This window comes from Magnolia sinica, chromosome 8, assembly GCF_029962835.1.
Source record: "Magnolia sinica isolate HGM2019 chromosome 8, MsV1, whole genome shotgun sequence".
In the NCBI taxonomy this organism is placed as follows: domain Eukaryota; kingdom Viridiplantae; phylum Streptophyta; class Magnoliopsida; order Magnoliales; family Magnoliaceae; genus Magnolia; species Magnolia sinica.
Genome location: NC_080580.1, coordinates 75,127,100 through 75,150,913, shown reverse-complemented (window position 1 = coordinate 75,150,913; position 23,814 = coordinate 75,127,100).

Below are 23,814 nucleotides of genomic sequence, written 5' to 3'. Positions count from 1 at the left end.
TGGTGATTGATGTCCTACCAACATGTTGATAAGGTTTAATAAACATGAAAAGGAAAAAAACAAATATAGCTTGCTCTAAAACTTGTGCGGCTCGTTAATAGTCAATAATTACCGTTTATTATAATATGATATACCTGAGAATTAAATCTTCTTTATTTTTTAGGTAATGCCTAAAATGATATGAAAAAACAGATGGACAGCATGGATATAGAATAAATACATCAAGGTGGGCTTCACCAAAAGGCTACACTCTCTCGAGTGAAGACGGGTCTGTTCCCAGGAATGGGTAGTGACTGGCATTTTGAAAATTTCCGCGAACTTGCAGTGGGAATCACAGATAAGGAAACCTGCCGGAAAAAACTCGGAATTCCTACGAATGAGCAAGGATTCTGGGTGGGACCCACTGTGATGTTTGTGATAAATCAAACCTTCCATCAGTTTTTTAATATCTTTTTAAGGAAATGCGACCAAAAAGAAAGTGGATCCAACACTCAAATCGGGCCACACGAGAGGAAACAGAAGGGATTTAATGACCACCATTGAAATATTTATATGGTCACAAAAGTTTTGTATCGGTTGAAGTTTTTGGTGTTTTCACTTCATTTCAGTGAAAATGACCTTATAAACAATTTGGATGGCATATAAACATTAAGGTGAAGCCTATGAAGGTTTCAGCGGTAAGAATTTCTTTCTCACTGTTTCATTTTGTATAGCCCATTTGAGTTTTGTATATTACTCATATATATATATATATATATATATATATATATATATATATATATATATATATATATATATATATATATATATATATATATAAAATATCCTAAAAGGAGTTCGAAAAATGGATAGACAGATTGGATTTCTAATAAACATCAAGGTAGACCCACGTTGCATCCAAGGCTTTTGCGGGAAGTCAGCGTCCTAAGAAATTAGCTCCAGCTAACTAGTGGTGTCCGGGCGCGGATTTCCTACCAAAGCCTTTAGCAGAAAATTCTTGCACAAGGATGCTGAGTGGGGCCCACGACGATGTTTGTGGGAAATATAATTCGTTCATCCGGTTTGTGAGTTCATTTTAAGACAAGCCACAAAAAATGAAGTGGATTCGAAACTAAAGTGTGCCACACGAGAGGAAAAATTGGAGAAAGAAATACTCAGTTGAAACCTTTCTGAGCTCCACCTTGAGGTTTATATGCCATCCAAACCATTTATAATGTCATTACCAAATGGATGAAGTGAAAATATAAAAAATTTAGCCTGAAATAAAGCTTTTACGATCATAAGAATGTTTCAACAGTTCTCACTGAATCCCCACGGTTTCCTCTCGTGTGGCCCACTTAAGTCTTGAATCCACCTCATTTTTTGTCGCTTTTCTTAAAATGAGCTAGCAAAATGGATGAACGGAGTATATTTCCCACAAACATGGTGGTGGGGCCCACCTAGCATCCTTGCGTAGGAACTTCCTGCGAAAGGCTTTCGTAGGAAATCCGCGTCCGTGGTGTCTCGAACCTTTGACCGACACGTGTGCAAAATTAACGGTTGTGACGTGACACCACACGCTTCCAAAAAGTGCCATTCATCAGTATTAAATATTCTGGCTGATGGAAATATCTCCGGCGCCTGTAAATACTCTGGCGCTCCACTAAGTTCGAGACTTTTCTCCTCACCAGAGTAAAATCTAGGGATTTTGACAGCACTGGCATCGTTGTGTGGTCAAATTCTTGGAATAAATTCAACCTTCCAAATATTCCAAGGGTAACCCTCTTACAAGTCTTAAGAAGTTTTTTTAAAACTAAATTGCTCTTCTCTTAGTTCGGTAGTTGTACAGTTTTTTAGTGGATGGAAGCCTTTTTAAGTGTGGGCAAGGCCCAACTCGTGGGGCCCACATTGATGTATGTGTATAATCCACGCTGCCCATCCTTTTTTTATGTCATTTTAAGGCTAGGGCCCAAATATCAGCCTGATCCATAGCTCGTGCATCACATAATAGAAAACAATGGTGACAGTGGTACCCACTATTGAAACTTCTCAGGCTCACTGTGATGTTTGTTAGAAGTGAACACTACCCAAGTCAGGACTTTTTGGGCCCACAGTGAGCTGGCCGACAAGGTGGATGGAACGAATCACCCTAGGCCTCGACCCATATTATTTAAAAATTATCAAGTTATTAATTACATGAACTTGACAACCTCGACCCTCAACACATAACAACTACGACCCTTACCACGCTACAACCATGACCCTTACCACGTTACAACTATGTTACAACCACGACCCCTTACCACATTACAACCATGACCCTTACCACGTTACAATGATCAAGGCCGTGGTTGTAATGTAGTAAGGGTCGTGGTTGTATGTGTATAATCCACACCTTTCACTTACTAGGTCAGAACATTTTAGGGCTAGGGCCTAAATCTAAGCCAGACCCATCTCTTGAGTGGGCCACATGTTACGCCCCGGTTTTCAGGACCCGAGTACATGACCCGTGTCCCAAAAACCCGAGTGTTAGCTTTAAAAGATGGTTAAATTCGAGTGTACATTTTTTTCCTTCATCAAAGTAAGCAAATGAGCGTAGTGTGGACAAATCGACATAAAGGAAAATTTCATTATCATTCAAATTTACAAGAAGCTGCCCATAATGACTTATACAAACCAATGTCTCTGAATTTAACAAGTACAAGATTTACAAGAATTTAATACATGAAGAATAGCGGAAAGCATATAAATATAAGCTGCAAGATCACGCAGCTCCTCCAGGTAAATACAGTCATGCATCCCTGGCAATCGTACCCTGCTCCTCATCAAGTCTGAACATACATATCACTAAAGCCACCTGTACTACCTGTACAGTTGTATATTTGATGGTTGAGTAACCAACTCAGTGTGAATTCTCCTCAAGATTACATACCACCGTATTAAGTAAGAGATAATATAAAACATCCAGACAACCAAAACAGAGTAAATGCAGTCTTATTAGGTGCATGGATGCATGAATGTAATCATCAACCCGGGTAAATCATCTGGACGGTCGGTGCCCCAAGAAAAACATCCAAACAGGCAATGGGGTCGTCACCCAAAGATGTGAGTGGTCATCAGCGCAACACGCAGCGTAATCGTATGGGCATGAGTGATCCAAGTCATTATCATAAATCGATCGGCTGGTCATTAGCGCAACTCGCAGCGTAATCGTATGGGCATAATGATCTAAGCTGTCATAGTATGCTATGCGTGCATGATTTGTCAGCCCATTATTAGTCCAATTGTAATCAACCATTTTAGAATAAGCTCACGGTCACTACGGGGAGCGCAGGGCCCAGCAGCTCGGGCATAGTATCCCATTACCACCATCCCCGGCTCATGAGGCTACCATCTTAGGATGTTTAATGGAAACTCATCGACTAGTGGCCAATCATATTATAGTATATGAGGCTTACCATCGCGTGGTTGCATGGTATAAAACATCGAACCCATACAGGAAAAATACCAGAACAAAGCCACATAGGACGATATCAAATAAGCCACATAGGGCAATTATCAAAATAGGCCTCATAGGGCGAGTATCAAAACCATGCGATAAAAGACCATCCTTGAAAACTATTGGACTCAACAACCCTGGATGATAGGCCCACATTAATGATCCATCTAGACCACTACTCAATAACCACTAAGTTGAAGGTCCATTTTAATCACAACCAGTCGGGTTACATCCCAAGTATGGGTGTACATTTATAGGTGGGGGTTTCCTACTAATGTACCAGTTTAAAGTCCATAAGTAATACACAAATAATCCACAAGCATGGACAAATATACAGGATAAACGTTAAGCAGGCAATATAGCAATTCAATTTTCACCAGCTAACACATGTGATTATAAGAGAGAGATATTAATTATAATTTTTAATAAAAACTATAACTTAAGCTAATAAGAAGATGGAAAGCTCAAGGGGAAGAATCATCACCTTATCCTTTGCATCGCCTACCAGCATTGTTAAGGAATGTGCGTTCCCTTACAATCAAATCCTACCATAAATCAGGATGCACAATTAGATCCAAGTTCTACATACTACATAGGGTTCAAAATCATAACCTAGGATTTGGATTACTCATTTTAGGGTTTTATTCTAGAGTCTAGTCCCATACTTAGATTTTAGGATTTTAATGTAGAGTTTAGGGCTTCATCTTAGGATTTAGTTCTAGGTTTAGATTATGGAATTTAAACTCTATTTCGTATGGCCATCAATGGTATTGTTAATGAGAGTAATGAATGAGTAAAATTCATAAATAATTTAGTTATTAATTTTGAGAATATTACAACGGCTAATATTATATTAAATTATCTAACAACACACGAATAAGGATACTAATAGTGACTCATGATAGTAATAACAACGGTAAAAGGAACCTATAGTGATATCTTAGAGAACAACTTATAAATTTATATAATTAGGATCATAATTTATGGTATAGGTTACTTAGACTCAGGTTTCATCCACCAATCTAACTTTAGGCTTTGATTTAGAGTTTGAAACCTAACTCATACAATTAATTCATAATAATATTAGGATGAAGTAAAAGTAAATAATAATTGTCTATTAACACTAACAATGCTAGACCTATTGTCAATAACCTACAATGACAAAATAAGTATAGCATGATGAATGTTAATATCTAATATCCCTAATACTAATTCCAGCAAAATTACCCTACCAATGATTAACTATATTCAATACTTCACAATAATTATAGTAGCGTTAATGAGGATATAAAAAAACACTAAGATCTACTATTTGATAATTACGACCTTTGATTATATTAGCTAGTTATAGCATAAATAATCTAATAATGTCTATTTAAATAATCAAACCTAACACTGCAACACAAGAGGTCAGAGTGTTTTATACCTTAGTAGTATTCGGGCGTGGCCCAACACCCACACCAGCGAATTAACTCGGTGGTGAGTTAGGACTCAAGTCCCTTTCCTCCTCTCTTCCTCTTCTCATCTTCTTCTCTTCCTAACTCTCTTTTCTTTCTCTTTTCTTCCTATCTCTCCCTCTCTGGCCAGCAGCAGCAGGACCAAACCATTCCTGCCCAGAACTTGAATCGAGTCAGCGACTCGCCCCGAGTTCGTGAGTTAACTCGGTTGGGTGAACTCGGGGCAAGCAACAGCCCCCACCACTCTCTCTCTCTCTCTCTTAAATGCTGGAACATCCAGCAACGCCAGGACCAGACCTGAGTTGAGCTCGAGTCGGTGGGGTCAGGTTGGTGCAGTAGCCACCAACCCACGCTCTCTTTCTCTATTCCTTCCTTCCCATTTTCTTTTCCTCCCTTCTTCCCTGTTGCTGGGAATACCCAGAAAAACTCCTCAACTCGGCCTGACTCGTTGGGAACTCGCCTTAGACTAGCCCGAGTCAGCGAGCATTGTGGCTAAACGATGCATGGTGCAGCTGCACCGCTTTAACACTCTCCCTGACCTTCTTCTTTCTTCCTTTTCTTCTTCCATCTCTATTGCAGGTCCAGTGGAGTCACTGGACTGCCGGATTAGACCTGAATCAACTCGGTTTGGCGCCACTTGAACGAGGAAGAAGCTCCGCCATTAATGGCAGATTCTCTCCCTCTACTTCTTCCTTTAATTCGACAACAGGAGAGGGTTTCTAGGGGTGTAATGGAACTTGGGGGATAGTAGGAGTGGAGCTCTAACAACGTTTTCTTGGTGGGTTCGAAGGTTAGAGGGAAACAGCTGGTTTTTTGGCTATGGCTACGAAAATGGAGGGTGAGCTACTGTTCCTCGATCCGCACGCCTTATATGCTTGCCCTGATCCCTCTTAAATCGTCGGATTAATAACAAGTGGCCAGGATCTCCTCTGACTGAAACTGCCTCCAAAACAGTGGGTGGAATGGAGACCAGTCGTGGTTTTGTTTTGCTGAGGTGGAAACCAGGTTTGGACGGCTGGGATTTTCCCATTTTGAACGGTGGAGATTCAAAGGGAAGCAAGCACGCGGATCGCCAAGCTGTCAAACGAAAGGCGCAACGGAAGCTTTCCATTTTCGGAAGGCATGTGTTTGTGGGACTTTTTGCGCCGAGGATTGTGCAAACACATGTGTGTTATTTTGTGTGAAACAGCCAAGGTTTTGGTCGAGCCCATCGCCTGCATCAGATGGATGGTTCAGATCATAGATATGGGCACCCTGGTGGGCCACCATTAAAACAAACGGACGGCAGTTCGTTCGCTGGAAGAAAATAAACGAAAAGGGAATCCTTTCCTATTGGGGGAGAACACGGGTCAGACCAGTTTGACTAAGCTGGATCATCCAGCGCATCGCAAGTGCTTTAGCACTGGTGCACACTCACCCTAATGTGGGCCTCGTGGTAATGTTTGTGGGAAATCCGCACCAGCCATTCTCCTTGGAAGTGTAGATTAGGGTCCTAGGGCCGTCGATCAGGCAGATCTAAATCCTAGGTGGGGCCCACAACATGATTTGTAGTCCTAACAGTGGTTTCTTGTCGATCTAATGGTTGGATGATTCCGAAGTTGGACGTCAATGGTTAAAAGGTCCTAAAGGTCCATTTGTAAAACTTTCATCACATATTACTAACCACTACGAATATTAATATAGATTTCCTTACTGTTGTATATTACTTGTAATTAAAATAATTAAAATCTCATGCACATATATTCATATAATTTTAATATTAACATAATACTATATGCATGCCATTGATCTCCTATTTTTTTATATATAATTCAAAATATGCAGTCTCATATTTTACATATATATGAATTGAAAATTGTGTAATATCCTATTTAAAATCACATTGCTAAATAATATAAAATTTTATCCAAATATCTAATAATTTTTGGTATACACGTTTATAAAAATATTCAATACTACATTAATATTTATAATTCAATTATATATTATGAAATTATTATTCATTATGTTTAGTTAATATAATATATATATTTATACATTAAATATAAACGTATTATAATATATTTTCATACACTTCTATATGATAAATAATTTATCAAAATACATCTATAATTTTTTCCTGATCTATGTTTGTGTAAAATAAAATAATTATACTTATTAAATATTATACGACTATTGGATGGTTTGATCCATCCATCGAGGTTATCGAAGTCGTAACAATGGGTTGCGCTAATGACATGATGGTTCATCTCAAAGATCAACGGATGGATAGCCTAATACATGGTGCAAATTGCTTTCAATAGTCATATTTAAACTAGGATGAATGTGAATGTTTACTTAAGTCAGGCTTGTATTTATACTAAGTTTGGTTATACGGTAACACCCGAGTACTGGAAAGTACGGGGTGTTACACCACACCATAGAAAACAATGATGGTGATGGCACCCACTGTTGAAACTTTCTAAGGCGCACTGTGATGCATGTGTGTATTGGAACCTACTAAAGGCATGGCTCTTCGAGCCCACGGTGAGCTGGCCAACCTGATGGATGATTTGGATCTTGCAAATGGATCCCACATAGATGGAAAATTACAAAAACTATATTTATACAAAGAGAGAGAGAGAGAGAGAGAGAGAGAGAAGGTTTACGTGCATGTGCATGCCCAGTAATCGTCGGAGGGCGGAAGCCATTTTTTGGTGTGGGCAAGGCTTAACTTGTGGGGCCCACATTAATGTATGTGTATAATCCACGCCATCCATTCTTTTTTACATGTCATTTTAGGGTTAGGGTCCAAATATCAGCTTGATCCAGAGCTCTTGTGGGCCACATAATAGAAAACAATGTGACAGTTGCGCCCACCGTTGAAACTTTTCAGGCTCACTATGATGTTTGTTAGAAGTGAACCCTACCCAAGTTAGGACTTCTTAGGTCCACGGCAAGCTGGCCGACAAGGTGGACGGAACGGATCACCGCGTTGTGGGCCTGTAACGTCTTGGAAAAGTCTGTACTAAGACCTTAGTTCAACCACGGATGGGACCGCCCGTGGGCCATACTCAACTAGCTATCTACGACTAGGTGTGTACTAATACATAACATTACAGAAATTAAGTTCGGGACACTATTCCTACAAATAAATATAGCTCAGGATCACAAGTGCACTAGTGCACACCATCCGGTACTCTCGAGGGCCCGCCTCTCTCAAGAGTACCGTGAAACTCCATAAGGGACCTAGACCGCACATCGAGGGTCCACTAGCCTTGAAATTATAGAATAATGTCCGTCTTACTAGGCTCGACGACCATCGCGGTAGTCAAGCCTGGATAGTGTCTAGAAACGTTTAACTTAAGCCGAGAGACAATTGCTTGGGAAGTGCAAATACTCTATAGGAATGAGCTGAAACTTTAGTGAATTGGGTCGTCCACTCTTACGCAAAATTAAAGATTTTGGACCGTCAATTTATGACCAAACTTCATACATAGAGTAAGGAAAATTTCCTACACACATTCATATAACCATGGCCTCGATTGAACATTTATAACTGTTGATCTGACATAAGCTTCCCATGGCCAATCTATTTATCCGCTCGCACTGAAACTGTGTCCTAGCATTGATCCATTGATAGGGAGACTACCCCATGACATAGATGAGCCCATGGGCCCTCCTAGGAGCCCCGTTAGTTAGAAATAGCCACCCATAGATTATAAGAATCATATAAAGTGGCCCTAGGGCCATTTACACACCACCTGGAGCTATAAATAGCTACCAATTCACCCCATTTCCCCCAAATACGAATTTGGAAAAACTAAAGCTGAGAGAGAGAAGAAAAAAGAGAAAGATAGAGAAGAAGAGAGATTGGTGTAGTTCTTGCCACGAAGGGTAATCTTCTTCCATTGACTCACAAGCCTAACCACCGCCACTCTCGCTACCAGAACTTCTTCGACTATGACTTAGGGTAAAAAATAAAAACTCCCTTATAGATGTAGGTCTCCAAATGGGTTTTTTCCAACCCTAACTAACCCGTGTGATTGTTTAGGCGGCCGACGATCGTTCCTTGGAAACATATTCCTAGGAGCGAGTCCGAGTCGGGCGTGCTACCAAAAGGTGGGCCTCAATCACGGGCCAAAAATAACTAATATGGGCCTCCCACCATCATTATATTAAATATGATATAATATATAATATATATATAATACATATAATATAATATTATATATATATATATATATATATATATATATATATATATATATATATATAAATATACACACACGCACACAGCACACACGTCACGCACACAACAGACCCACACACGCACACACACAATCATCACAGTGGGCTCCATCGTCCAGGCCGACGGTGGAATGAAACACATAAATTTTTGTGGGCTCCATGTGGGGCCCACCATAATGTTTATATTCCATCCAACCCGTTGGTAAGGCCACGTGGGCCTAGATGAAGGGTGAAAACAAATTTCACCCTGATCCAAAACTTCTGTGGGCCCAAAAAGGGTTTCAAAGGTAGAGGCTCAATCCCACTGTTTCCTACGGTGTGGGCTACCTGAGTCTTGGATCAGGCTAATTTTTGGAGGGTGGTCCACTGACCTTAGGGCCCACCGTATGAATGGATTAGATGACAAATAAACATCAAGGTGGGGCCCATGGCTACAGCCATGCTTGGCTGTACGTCGGCCAAATCGTCCGCCCGCTAGCATGCGCAGGCAGCGCTGCTGCGTTCCTGACACAGCAGCAGCAGCCGCTACTGCTGAGTTTTATTTTTTTTTGATTTTTTTATTATTCTGTGGTTTTCGCAGGTGAGGTCCATATTTGGACAATCCACTCCATCCAATGGGCTTCCATGGCTCAACACGAGCAAAACAAGTCCAATATTGGACATATTTTGGCATATTATAATTGTAGGGAAGGCTTCAATGGTGAAAACCACCATTTGATATGGTGTGGCCCGCCAGAACCTCGGATTGACTCTGTATTTCGGTTCAACGCCTGAAATGGGGTCAAGAAGGGAATGGACGGCGTGGATTGAATACATGCATCAAGGTGGGGCCTACATGAGTGGACCACCCCAAAGCTTGGGAAAAAGCTGATATTTGTGTTTCTTTCCAGCAATGTCCAGCGTCCAGGGACGCTGGACTTTCTATATTCGTTGGAGGTGGGCCTGCTTAGGTGGGCCACCAAGTGATGGATGGCATGGTACTACACATATAAGTGGGCCCCACTTATAAATGGTTTGGATAAAATACCTACCTCATGGTGGGGTCCATTCAAGTGGGCCACATAACCTCATTATCATCACAAAAAAATAAACTAAAATAAAATAAAATAAAAGAGAGATGGATAGAGAGTGAGACCCACGTGATGGAGGGACCCTGGCACTATGGGCCCTCCCTTGCACTAAATCATACATCAAGTGGGTCCCATTACATGTGGGTCCATGAAATTGAAATCCAACGGTGGAGATCCCTTCTCCACTTAAAATAGGCGGTCTAGATGACCCTAAGCATGCAAGGAAAATAAACATCATGATGGGGTCCATGGAGAATGGCCCCATTATGGAATGATCATGATGATCCTAGTGGGCCATCGGCCACATCTTAGGGTCCAAAGTGAGATCCAAACCATTGATCGGTTGGCTTCACTTGGCCCATCTTAAAAACATCAAAAACTACCCTATCAAGGCACCCACCACTTGATCTTCTTGCTCCCTTGGCTTCCTTAGCTCCTTGTGCTTATCTTTGATGGAGGAAGATGAGAAATGGATGGTTGAGATGAGAGATCTAGGGATGGAAAGGTGGGCCACACTTGCATTTTCTCACCATGGGAGGACTCATACGTATGGGATTTTTGCTTATGGGAGAGTTGAAATTGAGAGAGACTTGTAAGGGAGAGAGAGAGAGAGAGAGTGATGGGTGATGGAGTGATGGATGGGAGAGAGAGGGATGGGTGTGTAAGAGGCTTTTTGACTTTTTTGGCAAAAGTTGTAAGAGAGGTATGGGTGGTGTAAGAACTTTTTGACTTTGGGGGTTTGCTTGGGAAAGGGTGAAAGGTGATATGTACTTGACATGATGGGATTGATTGATTGATGTGACACCTTGTAGAGATTCTCTCGGAATTCGCACGGGCGGTATTTTCCTCGCACTGAACGCTGGCCCGCAACTCCCGACTAGAGCATCGCATCAGCGAGCGAGTCGCGGCATTGGAACCGCGGCGACGATGTGGTCGCTAAGGTATAAGTCCTGAGTTGAGTCGACTCGGGTTGACGGCATGAGAATCCAGGTCGCGCGCAAATACCGGTTAAGGGTCGAAGGTAGAAGGTGTTTTAAAACACCAACCAGACGCTAGTGTAAATGCAGGTACTGTTGATGCCGATACATTAGAGCAGGCTTTCTTGGACGAGGAGGAGGAATTCTCCTATTTCCAGCTCTCGGATGCGCCGATGTAGGCCATGTACCATTGGACAGGGAGCGTTGGGCATATAAGCTTAGTTGGATGTTACATTACCACATTTTTTTTTGAAATTGTATATATATACATTAAACCCAGCTGTAGACCCATACTCTGGAAGGAACTTCTCGATATATATATGTTTTGATTTATGCATCTACTTTAATTACATTAAACCTAGAGTATAGTACGTTGTTTAGTATAATTCTATACATGCTCAAATACCCAATGTGAAGGAAATCAGGATATTGGCTTCTGTAAGACATAAGTGATGTTCAGAATCTCGGGAGTCGAGCTTTGCTCGACCCTCAAAATTCAGGGCATTACAAGTTAGTATCAAAGCATGAGTTTAGGATTAAACTGGACCATGGGCTGTCAACTCAGCATAATGCATTCGCTGACACAGATGGGAGCGCTAAAACTTAGCAATGTTAAACTCTAAGACCAAACCTTTAGCCGTCTTGAGTAATTGTACTTTAGCTTAGAAAATTGACCATAAAAAGGGTTTACTTAAGAGAGAATAGTTACGATGATGGTAGAGCTAAGGTCTTGGAACATTGAATGGTGTTTCGGCCTATACTTAGGTGAGAAATCACAAATTAGGTATCTTAACCTAGCGTAATAGGGTTAAGTAATTAGAGTAGCTCGTCCTACCCCAAAATCATATATGGTGCATTCGATAATTCATTTCAGTTTAGGAGATACGTCTGTTTTAAGTTCTAACGACCCAGATCATTTTCGCATCCGATCGAGCATTTATCTGGCCCACCTCGATCATAGGACAGAAAAATGAAGTCGGATTTAATAAAAGGGGGAAGAATAGATTAAGAAAAATCTAATTTCAGCACAAACCGATAAAATTTTGCCCAAATGGGCCACCGCCGACTCAAATCTGGCCTTTTGACCCATTTTGGGTCATTACCGACTTCGACTGGGTTGTTGAGATTCATCCTGACCCCGAAATGATCGAAAGAGGTCAGAATTGAGAAGAGGGGGAGATGTAGATTAAGAAAAATCTAACTTCAGTGAAAATCGATACAATTTTTCCCAAATGGGCCACTACCGACTCAGAATTGGCCTTGTTGACCCATTTTAGGGCCATGTACCTGCTGCATTTCATCATTTTGCACATTGTGCTTAGATCATGAAGTTTACAACAATTGATCACCAATCAAATGACTGAATGAAGTCAAGGATTGGGTGTTCCATGTGTTTCTGTTCCAACCTTTTTTCTTTCCCATTGCATTTAAAACTCAAGGTGCAGACTACTGTTTCTCATGACACCTTGAATTTAAGGGAGAGTATTAGGATAGATACAGTTGTGTGTATATATATATAAATGCATATCTTTAATAACTTCATAGAGGATTTTAGAAATAATTACTACTGATTGAACGGGTAATTCTATAGGTCACATACAAGTTAACTTATTCTGTCTAATTATAGTTGGTGGTTTGGAAGAAAACCATCTAACGATTTGAGAGCTCCTCAAGCCATTCGACATGCCTGCCGCCTCCTACAAGAGCTGGAAGCTTAAAACATCGAGGTCAGTGCCTTCTCACGCATCTGGCACCGTCGTGCTGGCAACCTCGATTTGTGTCACGAGTTGGACAGGAAGAAGTGCGACAAGGCAGCCGTTGAGGCCATAGCTGAAAGCGGTGACCCCTGCGAAGCTGAGCTCAATGACATGCGAGGTCAGATCGGTGACATACAGCAAGCTTACCGATCGAACATCCCAACCATTGGGAAGCCGACCTCGGTGGAAGCAATACTAGAAGAAACTAAGCCTTTGTTCACTGCTGACATCATGCACCCGTAACTCCCACCGAGGTTCTGGATACCTCAGATCGCCCCGTACTCCGGGACCACCGATCTTGCTGAGTACACGGAGTCTTTTAGGGTTTGGATGGAATTACACGATGCATCAATTGTGGTCATGTGCCACGTGTTTTCGCTAACCTTGGCAGGAGCAACTCATAAGTGATTCTGATAATTGAAGCCGCAATCGATCAGTTCTTTCATGCAGCTCAGCAAAGCCTTCATCACCAACTTCATCAGGGGGAAAGAAAGTCTCAAGCCAGCTTCTCACCTCCTCCATATCGTTCAGAAGAAAGGTGAGCTTCTCAAGGACTATATTAAATATTTCAACCTGGAAACGATGCAAGTGCAAGCACATTTAGAGGAAATTGCTCTAACGGCCATTATGGGAGGTCTAAGAGAAGGAAGGTTTCTCTTTTCACTCAACAAAATTCCTCCTACGACGATGGCCAACCTCCTCAACATAGCCCAGAAATATTCCAACACCGAGGAAGTCACTAGCCTATGGAGTGCAGCTTGACACAAAGAAAGCTTGATTAAGGAGAAGCGACCGAAGGAGGAGTTGAGCTCGACTAACATCAATAAGAGGAGGAAAGACGATGAACCCCCTAAAGTCCAACGCTCGGGCAGATGACCTGATAGTAGGTTTAGTTCGTACACCCCTCTCAACGCGATGTCCGAGCAATTTCTTATGGAAGTCAGAGTCAAACGTATCCTTAAATGGCCCAAGATGAAATCCGATGCGGACAAACGAGACAAATGGAAATACTCTCACTTTCACTGAGACTACGACCACTCAACTAGTGACTATTTTGACTTGAAAGAGGAAATCAAAGCTTTCATCCGAAACGAGCACCTGCGCTGTCAAGCCCGTGTCATAGTGTCCATCTCATTCCGCAGGATTCCGCGGTCCTTCCGGTCAAATTCCGGTGACTTGTGACCCTTAAATTTCATTTGCGCGCGACCTTGAGTTTCATCCCGTAAACCCGAAGTGATTTAGCCCTTGACCTGCGCCATTGCGACTGCGTCGTCGCCGCGGTTTCAACGCCGCACCCCGTGTGTCAATCCGACATCTAAATCATAAGTTGTGACCCGCGCACTATAAAGGCCGTGGATCGCATGTTGTGGGACCCACTAATCACTTGGCACCATTCTCAACTGGGGTGACATCACCCAAAGTCATCATTGCTTTTTAGTCAAAGCAATAATTGTTGGCATGCCTCCTTACAATTAATAAGGCCTTACAAAGCCATCATTGCATATCTCTCTCTTACCCCTCTTTCTCTCTCCTTCTCCCTTTCTACTCCTTGCAATCTCCAACCGTCCATGAAAGCTCCCAAATCCTGCAACTTCAAGCTTTAGTCCCTCTTGATCCAACCCTCCAAACCTCATCTCCACCGTTAAAATCCCTCCCTTGAAGCTAAGAAGACCGAAGGTGGAAGAAGAAGGAGATCTAGAGCCTCGATGTGGGTGTTTCTCTCTCTCTCTCTCTCTCTCTCTCTCTCTCTCTCTCCCTCCTTGGTTTGAAGGCCCACCATGGATGCATATATGAGATCCACGCTGTCCACAATGGGACAGTCTTGCTGGACCGTCCAAGGCCACCTTGCTGCCATTTGGACAGGCCTGGACGGTGGGAAAAACAACAGTATCAGCTTGATCTCCAGCCGTGTGGGCCCCCCATGGACCCCACTGTGATTTATGGGTTACATTTTCACCGTCCACACCCTCCCCTGATCATCTAGACGTGGATCAGGTGGGCCACACCCAGTTGGACCTGCTACCAATTAGCAACAGGCATTGATGATGAAGGAAATCACAAATATCATTTTATCTGATCGATCTGGTGGGCCACACTGACGTGGACCGCACCCAGTATGCATGTATGTGTGTGGCACATCCACACTGTCCAGATCTAATGCCCAGGTGTGCCAGGACCTACTGGACGTTTGCTGTCCGCCCTGTCCATCAGACCTGGACGCTATTAAAAACTCAAATACCAGCTGGATTCCAAGCTGGGTGGCCCACCTACGTGGATCCCATCTTGATGTATGTTCTCCATGACCACCGTCCACCTGGAGAGGTCATTGAGGCCAGGGTCCAAGAGATGAACAGATCCAGTGGCTGGGATTCTGTCAGCCGCAGCCCCTGCTATGATCCACTCCATCCGTCCCTTTTGTGGCCATCTGGATAGGTCCCACCCTCCTGGTGGACCGTTTATAGGTGGGACCCACCATGTACATGTATTTTATCCATGCTACCCACCCAACAGAACCACCTTGCTGTCCGTTTTAGACAGGCCCTGTTTCAAGGGAAACCACGAATATCACCTTGGTTCTAGTGGGGTGGCCCACTCACGTGGACCCCACCTTGTATATGTGTTGTACCCACCATCCAGCAACATGGGATGCACCATGGTGTGCTTCATCCAGACCGTCCAGCTGAGGACCAGTTAAACAAACAGTGGTGATGGGCAGCCTGTCGTTGGATTCTTCCTTAGGCCCACCGTGATATTCATTTGCTATCCAACGGTGGGAGTAGGTCACCTGTGAACCGGTTGATGAGAAGCCACAAATATCAGCTATATTCATAGCTCCAGTGGGCCCCACCGTTTCCTGGGATAGTGGAGAAGGAATGGCCACCGCTGGAGCCTCCCTGGCATCACCGTGATGCAGCGTTTTACCTAGCCGTCCACCTGCTTTTCCTGTTTTCTACAGTGGGCCCTTTAGGCAGTGGGGTCCACATGATGTGTGCATGTAATTTACACCGTCCATCTGTTTTCTGGCATGGACCCCACCTTAGATCAGTGGCAACCAGATGGCCACATTGATCAGTATCAGGGAGAGCAGCAAGTGAACTGATCGTCCAGTAAACGGTCCACCTTGCTGCGTGTGTTGTAAAACCATGTTGGCCATTGATTGTGGGGCCATTATTGATGTATGGGGGCTCCCACACAATATATGTGTAGTATCCAGACCATCCGTCCAATTTCCATGTCATTTTAGGCCATGGGCCGGGGAAAACGGGACTGATCCATGTCTCAAGTAATCCACACCGCAGGAAGTAGTGGGCTGACCGTCCAGCTGTGGCCTATCTGCTGCCTGTATTGTACCTCCATGCTACTCATCCTGTGGGGCCCATTGATGAAGCCCACCTTAATGTAATGTTTCATCAACACCGTTCGTCCATGGGGCGGACGTGGACCACACACGATGTGGGTGTTTTACCTAAGTCGTCCATTCCCTGGACATGGGCCATGACGTATGTGTTGCATCAACCGTCCATATATGTGGGGCCCACCATCAGCCACCCGGCGATGTCAACGCTGACACTCCCACTCCCTCTCACACACGCACACACCTATATATATATTACATATGATAATATACATTATTATATCATATAATATTTTATATTATTATTATATAATATAATATAATATTTTATATAAATATCATGGTGGGTTTGGCGTGCCAGGTACGCCCCACCATGATGTTGTGTTGTATCCCTACCGTCCACCTGTACGTGGACGTGGGGCCACCGTGATGATTGGGTTTCGTCACACCTATCCAGCATGCTGGACAGGTGGGACCCACCACTTGATGTGACGTGCTGCATCCAGCCGTCCATCCATTTGGTTAGCTTTTCGTAAGCTTGAGACAAAAAAAATGAAGCTGATTCACATCTCTGGTGGGGCCACACTGATGTGGACCCCACCCTAAATGTATATGGTTCATCCAACTGTCCATCCAATAGGTGAGCCAATCCTAAGGTTTAAATATATATATATATATATATATATATATAAAATAATAATAAAAATAAGACAGATCTAGTATCAGGTGGACCACATGGCAATAAACAGTAGGAATTGAACGCCTACCATTGAAATCCCCTTTTTGGAGTACAGAAGTTTTGGATAAATATGAAATTTATTTTCCTCTTAATCCAGGTCTTTGTGACTTTGTGCATAGATTGGATGGAAAATAAACGTTATGGAGGGGTCCACCTTAGATGTATGTGCTACAAATCCATGCTGTTTATGAGGGGGGCTTATTTGGATGGTGCAAGCCTACCTGCTGGTTGTGCAGGGCCCACCTACTACGAGGCCCTTGTATGAGGCCCAATGCAATAAACTATGAGGCCCACCTCGATGTATTTGTGGGTCATCCATTGGGCCCATTGACGTAGCTGACTTGATGAGTATGAGGCCCATTAGAGCGGCCCATTGTGATGTATTTACGGCTCGTTAGTGCGGCCCATTGATGCAGCTCACTATGATGTAATTGGGGTCATATGATGAGGCTCGATGCGATGTTTATGTGGCCCATGTGTTGCAGCCCACTTGTTGGATTGCCGCCCATTGATGCGGCCCAATGTATCGACCCACCGTGATGTGTAGGCCCACGTGCTACATGTGTAAGCCCCACCTGTGATGACTATTTGAGGCCACCAATTGGATGTTTGGGCTCACCTTATGTTGACTCTACATGGGCCACTGCTTGGGGGCAATGTTGGTTGAATACCCACCTTGATTGGTAATGACGGTTAGATGTCCTCATTGTAACCTTCCCTTAGGCCATGTTAGGCCCATTCTCTTCGTGGGTTAACCCAAGTAAGTGGGCCCCATTCGTCATAGACAGATGGCTTCGTGCTATCGGATTGATATAACCACGACTGAGAGCCGATCTTTACATTATTGTTGATTGGTTGTTTATCTATGGACCCGCCTTGTTTATATATGCTGGTTGTCGGTGCTGATCATTGATGCTGATTGTCAGTGCTAATTATAAATGTTGATTATCAGTAACGATTATTGAGGCTGAATATCGAGGCCGATTGTTGAGGCCCAATGCGATGTATATGCGGCCCGTATTTGAGGACCGTTGTGATGTGCATTCATGCCGTGTTTAAGGTCTAATATGATGTATATGAGGCCTATACGGTGAGGCCCATTGGGATGCATTTGAGGACCAGGCTATGGATCCTATTATGATGTATGTTAGGCCCATGAGAAAGGCCCATTGTGATGTATTCATGGCCCATGATGCATGGCCCATTTGATGTATTCGAGACTCATGTGTAGGGCCCACATGTCATGTATTTGAGGTACATGAGCAGGGCCGCCTGTTGTGTATATGTGGTCCTTGAGTAAGGCCCACTGTGTTGTATATCAGGCCTCTGTATAAGGCTGTAGGCCCATTATATATGTTTAGCTCTATATGGGCCATTCCTTGGGGGCAATGTTGGTTAAATGTCTACATTGTCGAGGTCGATTGTCGATACCGATTATGAGTATGTGACAGCATAACATCATGATACATGCCCATACGCATCATCTGCATGTTTGTTATGAGATGTGGTTGATCATTGCATATGTCATTGAGCATGTTGTTATGAGACTCCCTGATAGGCGGAGGTTATCTCACTTGAGCACGCAGTATGCACAAGATTGATGCATGACTGGATTGTATGACTCATGCATCTCGCATTATGATTACTGTACGCCCTAGGGACACCAGGGCTGTAGCCTCTACAGGCGTATCGTGGATGGCCAAATGGGACACCGGAAATATTTTGTTCTAGCATACGGGCGCCATAGATGTCCCTGGGTGAAAATCCCTAAACCTCCGTGGCCAGGAGACGCCCCAACGTCGAGACCGAGTGGATATATGAGCACCCGAGTACCGAATATCAGGAGGCCGCGTCTCCCACTGTGTCGTGATCGGTTGGGAGGGGGTGTGGCCTTACCCGCCCGAGGGTAGGGGGCAATACTAGGCTGAGTTTGACCAGCTCGTGAATGGGTCCGCTATCGACATGCCGGATAGGTATTGGCAAACTATTGGCCAGGCGGATAGTGAGGTTTCTTACACTCACTTGGACTGTGCGGCTGGGAGAGCGGCAGTGCCATTTGGAGTGTACTAAACCCCGGTGATGATCCCAGAGATGAACCGTACTGATATGTGGACTTAGTGAGTAGGAGTTGCATACTCATTCATTCATTCATCATTCACTATCCACTCGGGCTGGTGGTGCGCAACTATTTGTTACGTGTACCTTCGCAATGGCCAGGATTTCGGTTGGGGCGCGCGACTAACCTGAGATCAGGAGTTTACCACATTGGGTCTGACCATCCAAATTAGGTATGGGACTAGTTTGGATAGAAGTCCATTGTGATGGACCCCATAGCCTGTGATACTACGTACTACCATACCGACTTCACACTCCAGCATGGTCATTCCATTTGCACTGCATGTTGCATTACATCCCCAGCATATGGTATGGTTGACGCTATTCATTTTACTTATCAGGAATGTATATTGCATTGCATCCTCTGCATCTGATATTTGGCTCTCTACGACTCTTCGTTTGCATATTGATTTGTATTGTGTATTTTAATATTATATGATTTATGCACTTATTAATATTTCTGCTTACTCTGTTATCGTGTGATTTATGACTTTGTCAGTATTTCTGTTTGCTCTGAAAATTCCTGCCCTCGTCAATATTTCTGCTTATTCTGATTATGTACGATTTATGGATTACTAGTATTTTCGGTATTGTATGATGATGACATTGTATTTAATACTTGGCACTTACCTTGTGCACACACTTTCACCACCCTCTAAGCTTTCTATAAGCTTACGCACGATAGATGCGTGCAGGTGTTATTAGGTTGCAACAGCGTTGAGCTTGGAGCGTGCAGTTGTATTCTGGAGCTTTGATTTCAATATATGTATTTTCCCTTTCAGCATTGTACTTAAATGATTATATTAGTGGATATGTGATGATGATGTTGCTTTTGTGAATTGGGGTAATCTTGTGGTTATGCTTATTGTGAGTTAAATGTTCAAAAAAAAATCCTCCTTGTAGGATCCCAGGATCGGAATCTGGCGTATGGACGCTAGGACCCGAGAATGGGGTACTACGGAGGCTGTCGGCACCGGATTCGGTGATCGGGATTCCTGCGAATCCGATTTCCGGGTTTGGGGCATGATATGCGCGAATATGTCAGCGGAAAGGAAGAACGAGCAGCCCATCAACAATGAACCAATTGGGAAAATCCGCACGATCTTCGGTGGGCCTGCCGAAGGAGGTGACTCAAATTGAGCTTAGAGAGCCCACACCAGGAGCATTAGCTGCTCCAGCTTGGAGCACCAGATCCTCATCACCAACAGACCTTTAAAAAAGCAGAAGGTAATGCCTTATGATCTGACCTTCACTGAAGAGGATGCCCAAGGTGTTCACCACCCCTATGACGATGCACTCATAGTAGCTATGACTATAGCCAACCATAGAGTGTTTCGTATCCTAGTGGACACCGATAACTTGGCCGACAACCTCTTCGCTGAAGCATTCGACAAAATGGGGGTTGGACAACCTCACCTCCAAGCCGTCAAAACTCTTCTGCTCGAATTCACAGGGGACAATATCACATCAGAAGGCTCGATTCAACTCTCAATCACAGTTGGAGAAGGGCAGAACCAGACAACAACCATGATCGACTTCTTAGTAGTAAACTATCATTCCGTCTACAATGTCATTATCGGACGACCTTTACTTAATGCTCTCCGAGCCGTCGTGTCAACATACCATCTTGCAATGGAATTCCCCACTAAGCATGATACATGACTAGTCAGAGGAGACAAACAAGAAGCTCGGCAGTGCTACTCGATGGCTCTGAGGACTTAGCACTAAGTAATGGCCATCACATCTCTTGATCCCCAAGAAAACTCCATTGAAAGAGGGCGCCCCATAGAAGACCTCGTACTCGTCCTGCTCGACGACTCCGATCCGAATCGAACGATACAAATCCGTTCATCCTTGACACCACCGTTACAAGATGAAATTATGGGCCTTCTACGATGATATGCCAACATATTTGCATGGTCTCACCAGGACATGCTTGGCATCAGCTCAAAAGTTATGATCCATAGATTGAATGTCGATCCCGACGATCGGCCAGTCCGACAGAAGCGAAGATCATTCGAACTCGAACGATACGCCATAATCAGAGAAGAAGTTGAAAAGCTCCTCAAAGCCAACTTCATTAAGGAAATTTACTATCTAAACTAGATAGCCAATGTTGTCCTAGTGAAGAAGTCCAATAGGAAGTGGCGGGTCTTTGTTAATTACACAGACCTGAACAAAGCCTACTCCAAGGATAGCTTCCCCCTTCCTAGGATCGACCAGCTTATCGACAGCACAACTGGTCATGAACTCCTGAGCTTCATGGACACCTACTCAGACTACAACTAAATTGTTATGCATCCATATGATAATCAGAAGATGACTTTCATCACAGACAAGGGAATCTACTGCTACAAGGCCATGCCTTTTGGATTGAAGAACGTTGGGGCTACATACCAAAGGCTCATCAACAAAATATTTGCCCGCCAGATTGGGCGCTCCATGGAGTTTACATCAACGACATGCTCGTTAAAAGCATTAAAGCCGTAGACCATATCTCCGACCTTGAGGAAACATTCATGATCCTGCGAGAATATCAGATGAGGTTGAACTCGAGCAAGCGCGCCTTCGGCATTAGCTCGGGAAAATTCCTTGGATTCTTGGTCAACCATAGAGGGATCAAGGCCAACCCCAAGAAAATCCAAGCTCTGCTCAACATGGGCTCACCCAAGACGATGAAAGAGACTAATGTCTTATGGGAAGAATAACCACCTTAAACCGCTTTGTATCTCAAGCAACCGGCAAATGCCTTCCCTTTTTCAAGCAATTGAAAGGAAAGCAGAAAACAAAATGGATGAAAGAGTGCAAAATCGCCTTTCAACAACTTAAGCAATACCTGGGATCACCACCACTGCTCTCTAAGCCCAAGTAAGGAGAGCCATTACTGCTATACCTAGTCGTGTCAATAGCGACAATTAGTTTGGCCCTCATCAAAGAGCAAGAAGGGACACAGCTTCCGGTGTACTACGGTGGCAAAGCACTGGTCCCTGCCGAAACTATGTATCCAGACATAAAAAAGCTGACCCTGGCTCTAGTCATCTCATCGCGTCGCTGACGACGGTACTTTCGAGCCCACATCGTCGTCGTCCCGACTAACCAACCTCTCCGCCAGGTGATCCAAAAGCCTGAGGTATCCAAGAGACTCACGAAATGGACAATCGAACTAAGTGAATTTGACATCAATTATCAGCCCTGGACAACAATCAAAGGCCAAGAAGTGGTCGACTTCATTGTAGAGATCATACCCAAGAATGACCTAAGTCCTGTCGAGCTGAGTCATGCCAAGTTGGGTCCCTGTCCTATCGCCGACCCGGGTCATGCCGAGCTGAAATTCAGTCTAAACAATCAGTCTAACCTAACTGAACACTAGACGAACAATCCAAAACAGTCGATGTGGATGCTGTGTATTGATGGTTCATCCTATTCTAAAGTCAGTGAGGTCGATATAGTCCAGAAGGCTCCTAACCAAACATGCATATAATATGCCTTGAGATTTGGATTTTAAGCATCAAATAATGCAACAGAATAGGAAGCATTATTAGCCGGGCTCAGACTAGCAGCGGTAATGAAAGTCCAGTGTTTGGAGATTCGTAGCGACTCGGAGCTCGTCGTCAACCAGATAACCAGCGAATACCAAGCCAAAAAAGAACGAATGAAAGCCTATCTGGAGAGAGCCCGAGAGATGATCAATAAGTTCCTGAAGTGCAACATCAGTCTGATCCCTAGAGTAGAGAACTCTAAAGCAAACATGTTGGCTAAACTAGCCTCGACAGCCGAGGATGACATCCTGAAACTGATCCCAATCGAGCCATCAGCGAACCCGACCTAAGCGCTATCCTCCCGATAGACTCGGAGCTGACCTGGATGAACCCGATAATTGATTATCTAAAAGAGGGAAAGCTGTCTGAAAGTCATCTAGAGGCACGCAGGCTTCGAGCAAGAGCGGCCCGCTATACCGTGATCGGAGACATTCTATACAAAAAGGATTCTCGCTCCCATTTCTCAGATGTGTCTGACCGGATGAAGCCAAATATGTTCTAAAAGAAGTCCACGAAGGCATTTGCAGCAACCACTCCAGCAGATGAGTCATCGCCCACAAGGTCATCCGACAAGGATACTTCTGGCCAACTATCTAATCGAACGTGTAATAACACTCTTGGAAATACGATAAATGTTAGTGGTTCATTACAATACCTTGACAACCTCCTGAGGAGCTGACTCTTATGATCGGACCATGGCCATTCACCCAATGGGGGATTGACATTATTGGCCCCTTGCCAATCGGTAAAGGATAAGCTAAATTCGTGATTGTCACAGTCGATTACTTTACCAAGTGGGCTGAGGCCAAGCCACTAGCTAAAATCACCGAGTAGAAATTTAAGAACTTTGTTTGGAAGAACCTTATATGTTAATATGGGATCCCCAACACTATCATATCGGACAATGAAAAACAGTTCGACAATAAGCAATTCCGAGGTATGTGCAAAAATCTCGAGATTTGGAATATCTACTCATCACCCAGGCACCCTAAGGCCAAGGGGTAAGTCGGAGCGGTCAACAAGATCATCAAGATCCACCTTTGGATAAAACTCGAGAAGGCCAAAGGAGCCTAGGTAGAAGAGCTTCCCAACATCCT